This window comes from Sturnira hondurensis, unplaced genomic scaffold, assembly GCF_014824575.4.
Source record: "Sturnira hondurensis isolate 20B ecotype Veracruz unplaced genomic scaffold, ASM1482457v3 Scaffold0015509, whole genome shotgun sequence".
In the NCBI taxonomy this organism is placed as follows: domain Eukaryota; kingdom Metazoa; phylum Chordata; class Mammalia; order Chiroptera; family Phyllostomidae; genus Sturnira; species Sturnira hondurensis.
This window is the reverse complement of record NW_028088140.1, coordinates 6105359-6113633: the sequence shown is the minus strand read 5'-3', so window position 1 is coordinate 6113633 and position 8275 is coordinate 6105359.

Genomic DNA, 8275 nt, shown 5'->3' with positions numbered 1-8275 from the left:
CCACCTAAAATGTGTGGACTCAGAGTGGAAGGGGCTGGATCCCCAAAGGGACCAAGGCAGGCAAAAGCAGGAAATGTCCTCTTCAGCCATTAACTGATCATGAGAGCTTGACAAATCTTCCCACCTCTGGGCCTAGTTTCTCACCTGCAAAATGAGAACAATGGACCCTATAGCCCCTAAGACCCTTTCTACTTGAATACCACCTAACTTTTCATGAGAGTGCTATGTAGTGTTTTCATCATTCAGAGGGCGATACCTTAATCCAACTAACATGGGGAACAGTAAGACATAACCTCCTATACAATAAGCCATGTGGGAGGTGCCAGTCCCACCACAGATACAGGCCTTCCCCATCCACTCTACAGGATCCCTGCCTAGTGACTGCAGAAAGAAACATCTAGAGAGGCTGGTGCCAATGGGGAGGCAGAAATGGAATCTGAATCAGCCATTCACTAATGACTTCAACCCACAGTTATTAGGCACTTCCTCTAAAGCAGTTTCAGTTACCTGCAGTCAACCACAGTCTGAACATATTAAATGGAAAATTCCACAAATAAACAGTTTATAAATGTTAAGTTGAACTCTGTTCTGGGCGGCGTGATGAAATCTCGTGCATTCCCACTCCGTCCCACCCAAAGCATGAATCATCCCTTGTACGGCTTGTCCACGCTGCACACACTCCCTACCCATTAGTCACTCAGTAGCCATCTCCGCTATCAAGTCAGCTATGGTGTTATCACAGTGCTTGCGTTCAAGTAAGCCTTGTTTTACTAAATAACAACCCCAAAGTGCAAGGGTAGTGGTGCTGGCAATTCTGATATGCCCCAGAGATATGCTTCCTTTAAGAGAAAAGGTATGTGTACATAGGAGAAAACATTGTATATAGAGAGTTTGTTACTAGCTGCAGTTTCAGGCACCTACTGGAGGTCTCGGGACATATTCCCTGTGGATAAGGGGGGCAACGGTATCCCAAACTCTGGACTGGGCTCTAGGAATGAATAGTGAACAAGGCACAGCTTCTGTTTTCTAAGACAATAGCCTTGGGGTGGGCACAGACAAGTAAACTGCTGATTAACAACTCGGAATGTCAAGGTCTATGGAAAGATGATAAAGAAGGTCAGAAGATGGGCAGCTAATCAAGCAGGAGATAGGGTTTAGGGAATGGGGAGGAGGAAGAACAGTTAGAGAAATTATCCTAAGAAGATCCTGAACAGGGCCTGGAAAGGGAAAGAGAAGAATTTAGCCAGGAAAGAAAACCAGAGAAACAGCCTTCACAATGCACCTAGTTGGGGCATGCTCAGGATGTTGCAATTTGTTCTAAGTGGCTGCCACTGGAGTTTAAATGGAACAATGGCAAGAGGCAAGGCCAGGCCTGATTGGGACCTGGAGTACCAAACCAAGAAGACTGGATTTAATCATAGAGGCTCTGGTACCGCTGGAGGATTTTAGGCAAGAGAATAACACAATATCATATGTACAGATGATCTGCCAGTACTGCGTGGGATCTGAGAGACGTGAGGCTGATTGCTGCCTCCAAGAAGTCTGTAACCATGCTATCTCAAAGACAGAGGAAGGACTTCATGCACAGTATTTGCTTGCTTGTGTAATTTTTGTGATGTGTATGTCTGTTTCTTCACATTTCACCTTGTTCCACATAAAATGTAAAACTCCCTCTTCAGAAAAATGCTGACACCTGGGACCAAGACTTTTAAAAGCACATCCCTGTTCCAAAAATGCTTACAGGTGATCTAAAAGTTTCTGCTGAAAATCTGGCCACCCCTCACACCTCATTAAAAAACAGCTCAAGATTTCTGCAGCCCCTGGAGAGTTCAAGGGGTTAACGACGCACTGGCACTAAGGGGCAGACCTGGGACCCTCTGCTGGCTGCTCCAGAAGCTTCATCGCTCTGCCCTCTGTAGAAGGGGAAGGGCCTGTATTTTACAGAAAATGTCTTTACACAAAGTCATAGATGCCTGCACAGCCAGTCATGAGAGAGCAAGGTTATTCCTAATGACATCCATTCTCAGGGCAGAGATGCATTTGAAGACCAGGACTGTCTTAGACAGAAGAGGAAAAAAAAGTGTACTGATGGAGCTGTGAAAATAGTGTCTGCCTGAACAGCCTAAATAAAGCCTGGCCTGTAGGATAGGTGGCTTCCCAAATCTGTCAAGAATTAAAGAATAAATGAAAAAATGGCTGGCCTACATAGATGTTTGACATTCTCAGTCCACTGTAAAGGACAGTCAATTTTTAATCACATGGACTAAGAGGGACCTTGGCCAAACATCATGCAAAATGAGGAATAATTTTTAAAAAAACTTCCATATTTGCCTCTGAAGTGCATTCTGTTTTTTATACCAACTTTAATTTTCAAACTCTGTTTCACTGAAGATTAAGTGGCAATAACAGTGACACTGACAATTTCTCCATAGAGACTGCTGCAACTTTCAAAGCTTGTTTCTATCCATTGTCTCATTGGAGCTTCTCCAATCCCAGCTCTGTGAGCTGTTTAGCAAATGTGCGCCTTACAGGTGAGGGGTGGAGGCTCAGAGACGCTTTACAGACACCAAAGCAGTGGAGCTAAGTCTAAAACCTCGTCTTCTGACTTGAATCTGGTATTTTTGCCTAGGAGCGGAGGAAAGCATTCAAAACAAAACCAAACAAAACAAAACAGAAAACTGGATTGCAGAAAATAAAGCACCGAGTGCTTTGGCTTTTTACATGAAGGTGAGAAAATAATAACAAAGAGGCAGGCCATTTTTCACGTGGACTCAAAATGTGAGTCCTCATTTTTTCTTCTATTTACACAAGAGACTTGCTGTTTTAAAAGGCCCTTTCTTCTCATTCAAAATGAGAAAATAACTCCTGACAGCCATGCAGTCAGCAGAGCTTTCAGGTATTGATTTCCTCTGTGTCTCAGCAGGGCCTTTTCTCACAGGGCTCCACACAGGTTCCTGAAGGAAAGGAAAGCTACCTCTGCCGAACTGGCCTCGAAACCCACCTGGCTGCTTCTCTTCACCGTCTCTCAGCTGCTTTCTTGAGGCTTCCCTTCCCTCCTCAGCTCCATCTGAGAGGGTTTGCTAGGCACAGGTTTTAGAATGGGAAGAGGGAGGAGGAAAAGGAACAGAGAAACTGACAAAAGTTGAGAACGAGGAGGAAAAAAATAGATCTCTTGATAAAACCCCAAGAAATTCCTGTGTAGACGTTATATTCCCACCCTGGTCTGTGTGGCTCAATTGGTTGGAGCATTGCCCCCGTACACCAAGAGGCTGGGGGTTTGATTCCTGGTCAGGGCACGTATCTAGAGGTTGAAGGTTCAGTTCCTGATTGGGGTGTATGGGGGAGGCAAACAATCAATGTCTCTCTCTCTCTCTCTCTCTCAAATCAATAAACATATTTTTTAATTCTTGAAATATTTATATTCACTTTGAAGAAAGGTGAGAGGGTGAAACATAAGATGGAAACTACCAATGACACCACCATTGCTGATTCACTGGTTTGTTCATTTTTTCCCACAGACATTTACTGAGATCCTACTGACACCAGGAACTGTAATAGGCTCTGAGAATGCACTCAGTTGGCAACAACCATGTAATCCCTACCTTCAGTGATGGCACCTTAGTACAATACAAGTTCTGTTCTACAGGAAGCTGATTCTGAGGCCACCATTAGAATGCATGGATTCTATTAAGAAGTGCTCTTAAGATTAACACCCAAGGCAGAGAGAGGAGCAAGAGGGAAGAAGCACAGGATACAAAGTGTGAGAAAGCCTCCCGGGTCGGTGCTGCGGGAGGTTCTAAAGTTGGGTTTAGCTTTCAAAGCTGTCCCCAAGTGAGCGAGAAAACCAGGCCTTCACACCCGCCATGTAGACCACTCATTGGAAGGGGATGTGGCCTTGTGTGGGCAGCTCAAGGCCAAGGGTGCTGGCAGCTGAGGGCCCCCTTCTAGCACATCAAGCAGTGACAGCCTTCAATACTGAAGGCAGATCTGAGCGGCTCATCAGAGCCTACAGCATATGTAGTCTGGTAGAGGTGGCAGACAGCCACAAAACCATCACAGAAAAAATGTGTAATGCCACCATGATCTGTGCTACAAAGAAGAGCTACATGGTACCCCAAGAGAAAGTGCAACCCAGATTGTGGAGAGGGGTTGGATTTCAGGCAGGGGAGGCAAAGCCCTGAATTGGGAGGGAGGGGAAAGAGAAGCAGAGAACTTGGAGAGCTTCTCTGACTGTGAAATGGGCTAACTCTGGTTGGGCACTCACCTCATGCCAGGTACCAGGTCGGTATTTTAGACACATCCTGTAGTTGACTTTCACAACAACCCTATGAGGTAGAGATTGCCTGCAGGGTAACTTCTAGCACCTCTTGAGATCAAAGAACAACATTCCCTGGTGCCAAGTGAAGCCAGAAATGACAGCTTTGATGGGCACCGAGTCAAATGTACAATCAGTTAATGGGGGCTGAGACCAAACTAACCAGTGCTGTGAGCAGAGAGACAACTTACAAGGAAAGCAGAGAAGCAAGCTGAACTAGAACTCCTTTGTGAAAGATGAAAAAGGAAAGTCATCGATATAAACTGAATACCAAAGCAAGCTTTTTGGATTTACACATAATAGCACTGATCATTGTGACAAAATTCAATGGAATTTGTTACAATCATTCTGGCTTGTTCTTATATTCATTTAGCAATACTACATTTGGGGACTTCAGAAATCGAGTAAGCTATGCTGAAACAGAGTCAACTACAATAACTCTCGAGGCAAGCAGTAACACATTGTCACGAAAGAGGATTTTTAAAATACTTTCTGGCAAGCAGTATACGCTTTGGTTTCTATAGCTGGTAGTACAAAATGTGTTGTACTAATGCAATCTGCAAAGCAACAATCACATCTTGATGATTTCTTTATTTCTTAATTAGAGAACACAGGTAATTGTAAGCACAATTTGCACAGCAGAGGGTCCCCCCTGGAGTCTCCGGTCTGTCCACTGCAGACCTATGGTGATGATTGGCCAGAAGCCCATTTCTCAGGGGCATTTGGGCACTTCCCTGGAGAGAATTCATCCCAAATTAAGTGAGTTGGTGACCTCAGGAGTCTGCTGTTTAAGGAAGGGAGATAGAGAAAACCTGTTTTAGTGTCAGACCTAGGTTTGAGTCACTTTCAGTAAATTTCTAACCCCCTGTGACGCCCTCGTTTTCCTGTCCATAAAACAGAGCAACACCACCAACCCTGCAGGGCCATGAGAATCCCTGTGAATTTCCAAAAATGGAGTGACTCTCAATGTTGTCAGAAATGCAAATTCTCAGGCCCCTCTCTACACCAGACCTGTTGAATCAGAGTTCCTGGTATTGGGAGCCCAGGACTCTGGGTCTGAACAATTCTCCTGGCACAGTGATCAAGGTTTGCCTGGGACTGAGGGGCATCGCCAGACAAAGGACTTCCAGGGCCATCGGAGATGAGCTCATTGTCCCAACTCCACGCAACACGTATGTGTGCTTACGTCTCAGAACCACTGCTTTAATATATGTCGGCGCATCTTTAAATTGATATAACATAGTGGGCAACATGTCCGAAGGTTCCACTAGAGATTTCCAGAGATCCTTAGGGGACAGCTATGAATTACTGCATTCAGATAGACCAATGTTTGTTGAACATCCTTCACAGCTCACAAGTTTAGATAGATGCCCTCTATTTTACCTCTTTGATCTCACAGCATTTTCTGGGAGGTAGGTATTTTTATCCTCATCCAGAAAACTGAGATTTAAAGAAGTGAGAAACCTGCCTGAGGGATCACTGGTTAAGTCCAAGGGCTTGGGACTCAGGGCCTGTGCTGGCTCCATTAAACCTGTTTCCCTAAGAAACAGGGTGCATCTCACCGAGGAATAAGAGATGATTTAATGTGGTCTAGGAGATGATTTTAGCAGGAAACAAGACATCACACGTAAAAATAATACTAAAAACTGCTGATGCTTATGTAACCCTTCCTACATGCCAGGCACTGTGGCCCTGCTGCAGTCGGTGCCTAGCCTGTCCCCAGACACACTTGGGAGGGGTGACCCACTCTAGGGAAGAAAGCCCAAGTGGAAATATCTGAGGGTAGAATAATCGTAATAGCTAACCTACCCATACCGATTCATCTAATCCTCCTAACAGCCCTGCAAGGGGACTGTCTGAAACCCAGAGATGCTTAGACACTTGCACAAGGTCACCTGGAAGAGGAGCTGAGCTGTAAAGCCAGCCAGGCTGTCTTCAGCGGCAGCCCGTCCCATTACTACATGGTATTCAGGAGGTAAAGGAGAGTCGGGGCCTTGAGGGTTGGGTCTGGCCTCATTGTCCTTAAGCAAGTCACATCCTCTTTTTAGGTCTTATTCTCTTCACCTGTGACCAAGGGGTTATATAGGAGTCTATTATAATGATTGTCTCAAGGTCAAGAGAATAAATAGCAAAGAGAGTGAGCTTCTGTCTACTAAATATATGGCCCTATTCATGGAGCGTGGGTGTCCAAGGTAATACTTGTTATCATCATCATTTCACAACTGGTGCTTTATATAATCACCTCTAATCCTCATACACAACCCTGGAGGGTAAACATGTGTGGCAAACACCTATTATTCAGTCTCCTTGGCATCTCTCCACTATCTGGAAAAAACAACCTTTCCTTTGAGGAATACCTGCTACCAAATGTGGCGTGCACTTCTGTTGAGTTCAAGGTTCAGCATGTAATCCAATCAGGCCACTTAGATCCTTCCCAACATTTTTCCAATGGGATCACAGGGAAGAGAAGCAATCTGTCTCTGGTGAAGCTGTGAAATATGAGTTCTTATTTCCCACCACTGGAAGAAGCCATCCTTAGGAATTAAAATCTTTGCACATAGAAACAAGCAGAGAGGAGAAATGGAGAGAAGTGCTCTCACAAGGCAGCAGGCCCTGGTTCCAGTCACCACTGGAATCCAGCTGTACCCTCCCTTCCTGGACTCATAGGAGATAAACTAGATAAGCCCCTCTGGTTAATTCCCACTTACATCACTTATTAATACTATTCTCTTTCTACTTTCTCAGTTTTAGTCTGAGACTACCTGGTTAGTGAATGCCACCCTGGGAATGCCCAGTCTGTCTGACTCCAAAGCTGAAGTTCTTTCCATCACCATCCTGCCTCTCCCAACCGGGTCAGACAGTCTTAAGACCAAGACTCCCACCCCGCACTGCCGCCTTACTGCAAAATTATGGCTTGAGCTGGCAAGACGTTTACTGGGCTCCTAAAGGGAGAATTCCCTAACTTCTCCTGATCGTATCCAGATTCTGCTCAGAAAAGGCAAATAGGAAAGACACAGAATATGGAGGCTTTACTGGCTGCTGAATGGTCAGTAGTGGACAGGGTGAGCTCTGAAGAGGCTTCTGCTGTTCCAGTTTGAGATCAGATTTAGCTGGTGGGCGGGGCTGACCTGAAAAAAAACAAAACTGAGGGGACTTTGGATTTCAGGGACTTACCCATGGCCAAGTACCTATAAGAGAATGAGAATAAGGAAACTACTCAACTGTTCAGAGGAAACTCGGCCCACGCTACCCAAAGCATCCCATTTTCTGTTATATTCATACCCAGGCCTCCTAGCTTGAAACCCAATGTTCTTTCCACTAACTCAAACTGTCTTTGTGTTACTACACTTCCAGATATTGCAAAACATTGCTGAAACTGTAACAGTAGTTGTCAGGTAGGAGAAATATTGCTTAATCAAGACCCAGTAAAGAGAAAAGAAAGAAATTTGACATTTGAAGATATTCTTGACCTAAAAAAATCCTGTAGCATCATTACCAATAATGTTTATTAAGCATCGGATGCTTTACTTGGAATGGACAATGTAAATAAACCACTCACAAATTCATTTATTAAAAAATACTCTATGTTTCACTCAGCATAATGAACTCCAGTTCCACCCATGCTGTTGCAAAGGGTAGTATCTCCTTTCTTTCTGCAGCATAGGATTCCATTGTGTAAATGTACCATAGTTTTTTGATCCATTCATTTACTGATGGACACCTAGGTTGCTTCCAACTTTTGGCCATTGTAAATTGTGCTGCTATGAACATTGGTGTGCATAGGTTCTTTGGGATTGGTGTTTCCTGATCTCACCTTTAACAAGAACCTAAACAACAAAACAAACAAGCAAGCAAAATATAACCAAAGACACTGAAATACAGAACAGGTTGGCAGGGGCCAGAGGGGAGAGGGGAGAGAATTTCAGGGAACAAGGGGGAGAATTCACAGGAACAAGTATA